This window comes from Podarcis filfolensis (genome assembly GCF_964270895.1).
Source record: "Podarcis filfolensis genome assembly, chromosome: 2".
NCBI lineage: Eukaryota > Metazoa > Chordata > Lepidosauria > Squamata > Lacertidae > Podarcis > Podarcis filfolensis.
Genome location: NC_139605.1, coordinates 7,635,734 through 7,644,956, shown reverse-complemented (window position 1 = coordinate 7,644,956; position 9,223 = coordinate 7,635,734).

Sequence of the window (9,223 nt, the reverse complement as noted above, 5' to 3'; positions counted from 1 at the left end):
TAAACTTCTGACGGATAAAAAGGAAAGAGGAGGCTTCTCGTTACCGGATCTTAAAATATATTATGAAGCCGCTTCTATAACATGGTTAAAATAATGGCTTAGTTTGAAGAACTCAGACATATTAGATCTAGAGGGGTTTGGAAATAGATACAGGTGGCACGCATACCTTTGGTATGACAAGGATGGAGTACACCGAGACTTTCTAGATCATATTATAAAAAGATCATTGTATGAAGTTTGGAAGAGATATAAAGAGTGGTTTGAAAGGAAAACACCATGGTGGCTGTCACCCCAAGAAGCCTTCTCAGTGAAAAAATCAAATATGAAAGGAAAATGGCTAACGCACAGAGACATATTTATAGAAGGAAATAACGTAATAAAGATCAGGCCTTACGAGGAACTAAAAGATAAATTATCAAGTTGGATGGAGTATCGCCAAATGAATGACATTTTCTCAAAAGATAAAAAAGCAAGAGGTTTCGAACAAACCAATATTAGAAATTGCGGTATTACAAAACAACACAAAAATATTGTCAAAGGTCTGTGAGTTTTTATTAGAATGGTGCACAAAAGACGAAGAAATCAAGAGCGTCATGATTAAATGGGCAATGGATGTTGGCCATAACATTGAATATGAGAAGTGGATAAAGCTATGGAACAGTGGACTAAAATTCACAGCATGTACTTTGTTAAAAGAAAATCTGTTAAAAATGATGTACAGATGGTACCTCACTCCAACTAAACTGTTAAGGATGTACAAAACAGGAAACAAGAATTGCTGGAAATGTGGGGTGAAAAAGGTAATTTCTTTCACATGCGGTGGTCATGTGATAGATAAAAACATACTGGGAAAATATATACAATGAGCTAAAGAAGATCTTTAGATATATGTTTTTGAAAAAGCCAGAGGCATTCTTGTTAGCAATGGTAGGAGAAGATCTGGTTAAGAACGACCAGAAACTGTTTTTATATGCAACAAAAGCGGCGAGGTTCCTGTTAGCGTTGTTTTGGAAACAGAAGCAATTGCCAACAGTAGAAGAATGGAGACAGAAGGTAATGGAATATGCAGAAATAGCCAAACTAACAGGTAAAATTCGACAACAGGGCGAGGAAACATTTCAAAAAGAGTCAGAAAAATTTATGTTGTATAAAGGAAAGAAAAGATGAAATAGTAAAACTAGTAGAATTGGAAACAAACCTCATAATGGGAAAGATTAAGAAAAGTGATGGATAATGAAAATAATAAGAAGCAAAATGTATAAGGAAACTAATATAACTAACAGTAGTGGTAAATTACAGACAACAAGAATTGTATAAACCTGAGGACTTATTTGTTTATGGATACACTATGCTCAAATAATGGAAAATGATAATATATAAAATGGAAGAAAATAATGCGATAAAATTATATGTGATATAAAACACCAGAAGAAAGAAGGAGGTGTCAACTTTGAAGAGCAAGTATAAATGTAAAATGTAATACAATATGTGTATGTGTATGTGGAGTATCTAATTGAAAAACTAATAAAAACACAAATGGCAAGAGGCTGCCTTCCGGACCCCACCCCATCTCAACCTCCCAGGGGAAGAAATCTCTCTCTTGCACCCTTCCTTGCTACCCACATTCCTCCTCCTGCACAATGAGAAATCCCTTGTTTTCACTTTCTCATTCTTCCAAAGGGCTGTCATCCTTTGACTCACCCAGGTCCTCTTAGGAATAAGGCAGGTCTACATTTGAGGCCCAGAGCAGGAGCCCCTTGTGAGATCAAGTCTGCATTTCAAATGCCACCAAGGAGAAGAAAGAGGGGAAAAACAGGGACCCCCCAGTTCAGAATTTTCTACCCAAATCGCAGCATGTCTTATCTTGAGTTCTTGGTAGGCTCCAGCTCACCTGTTCTGGTAGACATTGGTGAATTCACAGACTTTCCTTCTGCATCTGAAGCCCCTTCACTGACCCACTTGGGTGTTTGCTCAGCTAAATGGATCCAGGTGTTGATCGTTTATGTGGGAAGTGCAAAGGCTGCTGGGAATTGGAGTTCACAGAAAAACAAACTGTGGCAGGGCGGAAGTGTGATCTGAAAAGAGAAATTAAACAGCAGAGAGAGAGAGACAGAAATGCCCTCTTTTCCCCTCCTGCACTTTGATTTATAGCTTTCTTGTGTTTTTTTTTGTTTAAATTGTGGCCTGGTTTCACATACTCTCAATATAATAACATCAACTTTTGTGGTTTTCTTAAAACAAGATTTTGACCCTGATAATGTTAGCTTGACCATAAGCTAGTCCAGCATTCTATTTTCTACAGTGGCCAATTGGATAGCTCTAGGAAGACCAGTTACTGGACGTAGGAGACCCAGAATCTGGTGTTCAGAAGTTGAGGGGTCCTGAACATGATGGTACTATTGTGCATCAAACCTTTTGTAGCAATGAATTTTATACACTGTAGGGTTGCCATATGTCTGGGAAAACCTGGACATGTCCTCTTTGGGGGCGCAACATGCCCACCTGGGCAGACTTTTTCTTTTTAAAGGAAATGTCTAGGTTGTGGGAGGGTTATTTGGGCTCAGGCAACTGAAGACAGGCCTGCTGCTCCAATGGCTTTAACTGTTTTACCTTTGTGTGTGTTTGGTTGTTCTCTGTTATTATTGAGGGAGTGGAGATGTGTCTGGAAGGAGAGGAGCTGGGAAGAATAGCAGGGTCCCCCTGAGGATGTGAGGGAGACCGGGTTATGCCCAGATGGCACACCCCCTGCTGGTGTTAACCCTTGCTGGTTTTCAAGCCATCAGGCTGAAGCCGGATAGACGGATAGGACCAGTGCCTAAGCCAATACCGCTCTTACCTGTAACCAATAAAGTTGTGGCCAATTTTAGCTCATTAACCTTAATTATGGTGTCTTGTGTCGTTATTTACCACTGGTGGGAGGCGGGAACTCACCACGCAAAGCCACTTCCGACCTCAGAAGGAGGTGGTGTTGCAGGCTCACGCCCCCAACACGTGCGCGGTGGCTGGCTTGCAGCCCCGCACAAACTGGGGAATCCTCGGGCCGCGTCATCCTCTGAGTCTGCATGGGGTGTGTGGCTTGCCCCATTTAAGGCAAGCATGGCCCGGGGGAGTCGCCCGCCCGCCCCTCAAGGTTTCCTTCTGACCTTGCTATGGACTTTGGTTGGTTGCCATTAAGGGGCCTGGTGGGAGTTTTTTCCACTTAGCAAACTGGCACCGGCCATTAGGTTTTTTGCCTACCTCGAAGCAAATCGTCACAACTTCTCTGGTCTTGGCAGTTAGGCATTGGTAGGGTATTGTTATGTAGATGAGATGGGGGAGGAGCGCCATCACCTCCCCCAAATATTGAAGGGTAGTCCGGTAAAGGATTGCGGGGGGCGTTGCCTTGTCCGAAGCCTATGGAGGTCAGGGCCTAAAGCATGCCCCCGAGCGGTGACCCTGGGGGAGTTGCCTAGTTGATGTGCATCAGCAGGGCTCCCCCTGCTGGTGTTAACCCTTGCCGGTCTTCAAGCCAGATAGACGGATAGGACCAAGGCCTAAGCCAATACCGCTCTTACCTGTAACCAATAAAGTTGTGGCCAATTTTAGCCCATTAACCTGAATTATGGTGTCTTGTGTCCTTATTTACCACTGGTGGGAGGCGGGAACTTACCACGCAAGGGAGATGCCTTTTCCAGAGCTGGGTGTACCGGAGGACGCTCAGAGTTCCCCAGCCTGGGGAATTGATGGTGGTTGAGAGAACTGCTGGTTTTGGGGGACATCAATGTGAGCAATTTCAATCCTCCGATACTGCAGATGAGATTGTTGTAAATCATATGCCTGTTTGGGACGATGTTGGGAAAGGATGACAGTCTTATCTCTTCTGCTGTGGGTCCTATTATACTGTACTTTTGCTTTTATTTCTTTCTGTTTGTTCTCTCAGAGCTGGAGAGAACGGACGTCATTATGCTTTTGTCTGTACCTAGTGTGTAAATAAATAGTAGATTAGCTCTACGATGTCTCACGCTTCTTGCTGTGTTTTGCCAAAAGCTTAGTGTGCATATATCATTATGATGCATGTCGCTAGAAGCACACTGGAGAGAAGAGAGATGCCTTTTCCAGAACTGCGAGTACCGGAGGACGCTCAGAGTTCGGGGGGCTTGCAGGCACCCCCAGGGCATTTTCCAACCATCAGCACTAAGGCGACTGGCTGTGGATGTCATGATGACCATGGGTCTGTCCCCACATGTCACTGCCCGAGGCATGTGGCCGGCCACACTCTGGTCCTTGCTTAATCAATTGGGGTTTAAGAGGGTGTTGCAAAAATGGGGGCTATTGACAGCAGTTCCATTTAAGGAACCTGAGAACAGGCCTTTCCTGAGGTGCCTCCTTGCTCCTGGAATGCTCTTCCCAGGGAGGTTCTCCTGGTTCTTTCCTTCCTTATTTTTAGGCACCAGCCTTTCAGGCAAGGAGTGAATTCAGAGATGTCAGTGGTTTAGATACCAGGCAATAGGAATCCTCTGAGTCCTCAAAAGCTGCTTCTCCCTTCCTTTGAGTGTACTTATTCTGATTCTTGGGCCTTTAACAGCTGTGTAGCAGGCAGAATTTCAACAGGTTAAGCTATTTCTCAAAGGGAAATATAACTTTAGTGAAGCTTTCACATTCTGTCTGTCATAATTTCAGTTACAGGTGCAACCACTGATTTGTGGTTGATAAAGTCTTCATATATACAGAGGACCGAGTCTTCCTGAATAAAATCCAGTTTGGCTTCTGCAATTCACCAGTCTTTTAGGGTTCTTTGAGCATCTAGGGCAAAGTGGTTTAACCATCAGTTCCTCTCCCCTAGTAATGCTGGAAACTGTAGCTCTGTGAGGAGAATAGCAGGTCTCCCCTAACCAATCTCAGCACTCTTAAGCTTTAGCTTCCAGAATTCCTTGGGGGAAAGCCATGACTGTTTAAAGCAGTATCACATTGCTTTCACTGCATGGGAAACCCAGCAATATGGGCGCGGTATAAATAATAAATAATTATTAATATTATTATTAATTATAATTATGGTGTGAATGTGTGCTAAGTGTGCTGGAAACTGCAACCTAAATTGGAAAGCTGCATCCATTTTTGTTGAGGAGCCAGAGAAAACAGAAGAGTACAAAATGTAATATTTACACAACTTTATTATTCAGGATTGGTAGTCTCAAAACAAATCTAAAAAGCAGAAGCAGCTACTGTGCCAATTTTACATTTCCAACGGGGAAGCCTTTGAAGCCTTTCAAACTTCCCTTCCTTCCTTGGGTCAATCCTTCTCTTTGGTTTCAAAAGCCTGAAGAATCACGTAAATTATCCCCAACATGGTTAATTCAGCCGGATGAATTTATTGGGGAGAAATTCCCAGTGTCAAGAGAGAAAGGTGCTGGTTGACTGTGCTCTGGCCAAGTAAAGAGCTGAGTTTTCTCTAGGTTCTCCGAAAAGCAATTTTCATAGCCTAACTGATTACGATAAAGCAACTTTATTATATAGATATATAAAACTTTTCAACTATCACATGGAATCTACACAAACAATGGACACAAAACCTGAGGCAATGTGTTTTAGTCACTTAAAAGACTCAAGAACCCACCCAAAGCATGGGTTATGTGTGTGTATTGGGAGATTCAGGAGGACGTGGTCTCTGGGTGGCTCCTGCAATGCCCAAGAGATGGACTCTGAGACTGAGGTCACATTTGCACCACCCCTTTAAAGCTCCTTTGTAGCTATTATATGGCTTTCTCAAAAGAATTCTGGAAACAGTAGTTTGAACCTCATAGGTCTAAATTCCAGACACCTTTACGAACACTATTAAGTTCCCAGTATTCTTTAGGGGGAAGCTTTAAATATATTGTGTGGATGCAACTTTCTTAGGATAGTTGAGGAAGTTACACGGTTTCCATCCGTTGTGCGTTCTCACCTTCATGAGGTCTCGATTCATCATTTAAACGCTCACTGAGATTTGAATCCTGGTTGGGCGTCTCCCTTGTCTGATGCTTTCGATGCCTCTTGAAGTCTGATTTACGGGTGAAGCTCTTTCCACATTGTTCACACTTGTACAGTTTCTCCCCTGTATGGCAAGACCTTGTATGTCTGGAAAGACCTGCGCTCTCACTGAAGCTTTTTGTACACACCGGGCATTTGGAGGGTTTCTCTGTTGTGTGAGTTCTTTGATGTCTAAGGAGATTTGCCTCCTGACTAAAGGCTTTTCTACACTCTGAGCATTGAAAACGTTTCTGTGCTGTGTGGGTTCTTTGATGTGTAATAAGAAGTCTCCTTGAACGGAAACATTGACTGCACTTGGAACACGTATTCCATCTGTGTATGATTCTCTTATGTCTAGTAAGGACTGACCTGTTGCTGAAACATTTTAAACACCCTGAGCATTTATAAGGTTTCTCTCTTTTGTTTGCTATTCTTTTATGTTTGGTAAGGTATGACCACTTAGTATAGCTTTTCCCGCAAGCTGAACATTTATACTTTTTCATGCGAATCATTTGTTGACTAGGAAGATTAGAGCTCTTACTAAAGCTTTTTCTACTCAGTGATGGCTTAAAAGGTGTCTTCCTCATGTGAAGCTTTAGCTGTTTGGCAAGGTTTGACTTCTGACTGAAGCACTCAAAACAAATTGAGCATTCATGGATTCTCTCCCCTTTTGTGAATCCTTTGATGTTTGTTAAAGTTTGCAATCTGAGCAAAACTTTTATTACAAACTAAACATTTGAAAGGTTTCTCTCCTGTGTGCCTTCTTTTATGTACTGTAAGATGTGAGCTTTGTGCGAAACATTTATCACAGTCTGAACATTTGAAAGGCTTTTCCCCTGTGTGAGTTCTTTGATGTAGTGTAAAGGTCCATTTCCTGCGGAAGCTCTTTCCACAGTCTGCACATTTATGTGATTTCTCTCGTGTGTGAATCATCTGATGGGTAGCAAACTGCTTATGATACCTGAGGCTCTTTCCACACCGCTTCACCTCTGTAGGGCATGTGGGGCTGTTTCCATTGTTCCTGCTCCCACTGCTAATTCCTCCAGACTCTGCGCTTTGAATTGTTTTCTCCTCTGTGAATGCTTTCAAAGCATCTCTGTTTTCTGGCTGTTCTCCTTGCACAGTGAAGAGGCTACTATGAGGAACAATGGATTCAGCTGTCTTCCGATCTGTGTGGCTTCTCTTTCCCCTCCTTGGTCCATCCTGACTCAGGTAGTTCTGCTCCACCATCTCATCCTGTGCTTTCCCCAAAGATTTCCTTCTGTTCTCTCTCCACTGCACAAGACCTGCAGGATAAGAGAGAAGGAAATGATGGATGTCAGAGAGAGATGGAAACAGGAAGATTCAATCTAATATGTTTTGTAATTTTGTTACACTTTTTGGGTAACTGCTGTCTAAGCGGGCAATCATTTTCCATCATGGGTGACCTTTCTTTCCACTCTGCTCAATAGCCTTAGTCTGGTTTTCCATTCTGTCAGATTCACCAGCAAGCTCCTACCTGTAGAGATCCTATTCTTTAGAGCAAATATTATCTCAGTCTCCAGGTAGAAGCTTAAATTGGCTTTAGGAAGCATAGCTATATTATTTGTCCATCATTAGGTTAGATCAAAATTTCTAATTCTTGATGCATTGAACCTTCTCTAATGCTCAAGAGCAGACAATACAGCAAAAGTAGCAGACTATGAACATAGGGAAAGTAGTTGTAAACAACAAACAAAACAATTTCTTCACAAGATTGGGTTCTATGTCCGTCCATTCCTTTTAATAGGTCTACTGTAAGTTGCTGTAGCATGGGATGACCTCAAAAATAGCCTTGTGTTCTTGTCATTAAGACCTGGAGCTAAGAAGCAATTCTGCCTGGGACCTCCCTCCCCAATATGCATTACCCAGGAGTCCCATTACTTACCAGTATCCATACGTCTCTGAGCTGTGGCTTCACTGGAGGCTGCTCCTTGAAAAATGGGCACAATGCAGATGTCTTGTACCTTAGCAGCATCAACAACAGTCTGGAATGGAGGTTCACTGGGGACCCTGGAGTCTAGTTTGCTGTGAATGGGACTCTCCACTGAGAGGGTTTTCTGCAAACACGCTTTTCTCTCACAGATGTTGGGGTTCTGCCAGATGTTTTCCTCACCTACAATGCACACATCCTGCTCCTTAGCAGTGCCAGGAACTGTCAGCACCATGATTTCCCAGGGGGATCTGCAACTTCCTCCACGAAGAAGGGGTACATCCTCTTCCACCTCGACTGGGTGGGCTTCCTGCTGACCCTCAGTTCTCTTATGGATGATGGGCTTTGGCCTGATGGGTTCCCCGTAGACAATGCACAGGTCTGGCTTCTTAAAAGTATCAAGCATCATCATCCTGGCTGTGGTGCAACAGGGCTCCTTGCAACCTTCTTCGTATGCACGGGCGTCTTCTGCTTCATCTACTGGTTTCCCTTTGCCTGTTTGAGAAAGTAGATTGTTTGAAATAAGGCATATTGAGAAACAGGAGATGCAGAGAATTAGAAGCATAAGAAGTGTCCTGTTCAGCTCAGCCTTCAGAGGATATATTGTGTCCCACATATGCACACTAGACACTCTCCATCTTACTGTTTTAGGAAAATAGCTCCCAAATGAATCTTTTCCTTCATGATCCTCATATACACAAGAGAATAGTAACTTTGGCCACTTAGCTCAACACTGTCTACACTGACTGGCAGCAGCTCTCCAGGGTTTCATACAGGAAGCCTCTCCCAAGCCCTACATGGATATCCTGGGGATTGAACGTGCCACCTTTTGCAATGCAAGGCAGGCACTCTACCATTGAGCTGCCTTCCTTCCTCCTAAGACTCTTTTGATCTTTGCTCCAGGAAATGTAGCAACCTCCACCTGCAGAAGCCCTTATACACATCCTGTCCCTCTTTTCCTTTCCGTTGTGGACTTTGGGTTGCAGGTCTGCCTTAAACAAGCTCCCCCTTAGTGAAAAATGTAAATATAAGAGAGACAGAAAGAATTACAGGGATAAAGTGTGCCGAAAAAGAATATAAGGCTAAAGCCTTCACCGATGATATAGTCTTGACAGTTCAGGAACCTTTAACTTTGACAGTGGAAGCATTAAAAGTAATTGAAGAATTTGGAATGTTGGCAGGATTGAAAATTCATAAGGGTAAAACAAAAATGATGGTGAAAAACATGAACGTGGAACAAACCGATTAGCTGCAAAGTAAAACGGAAATAACAGTGGTAAAGAAAAT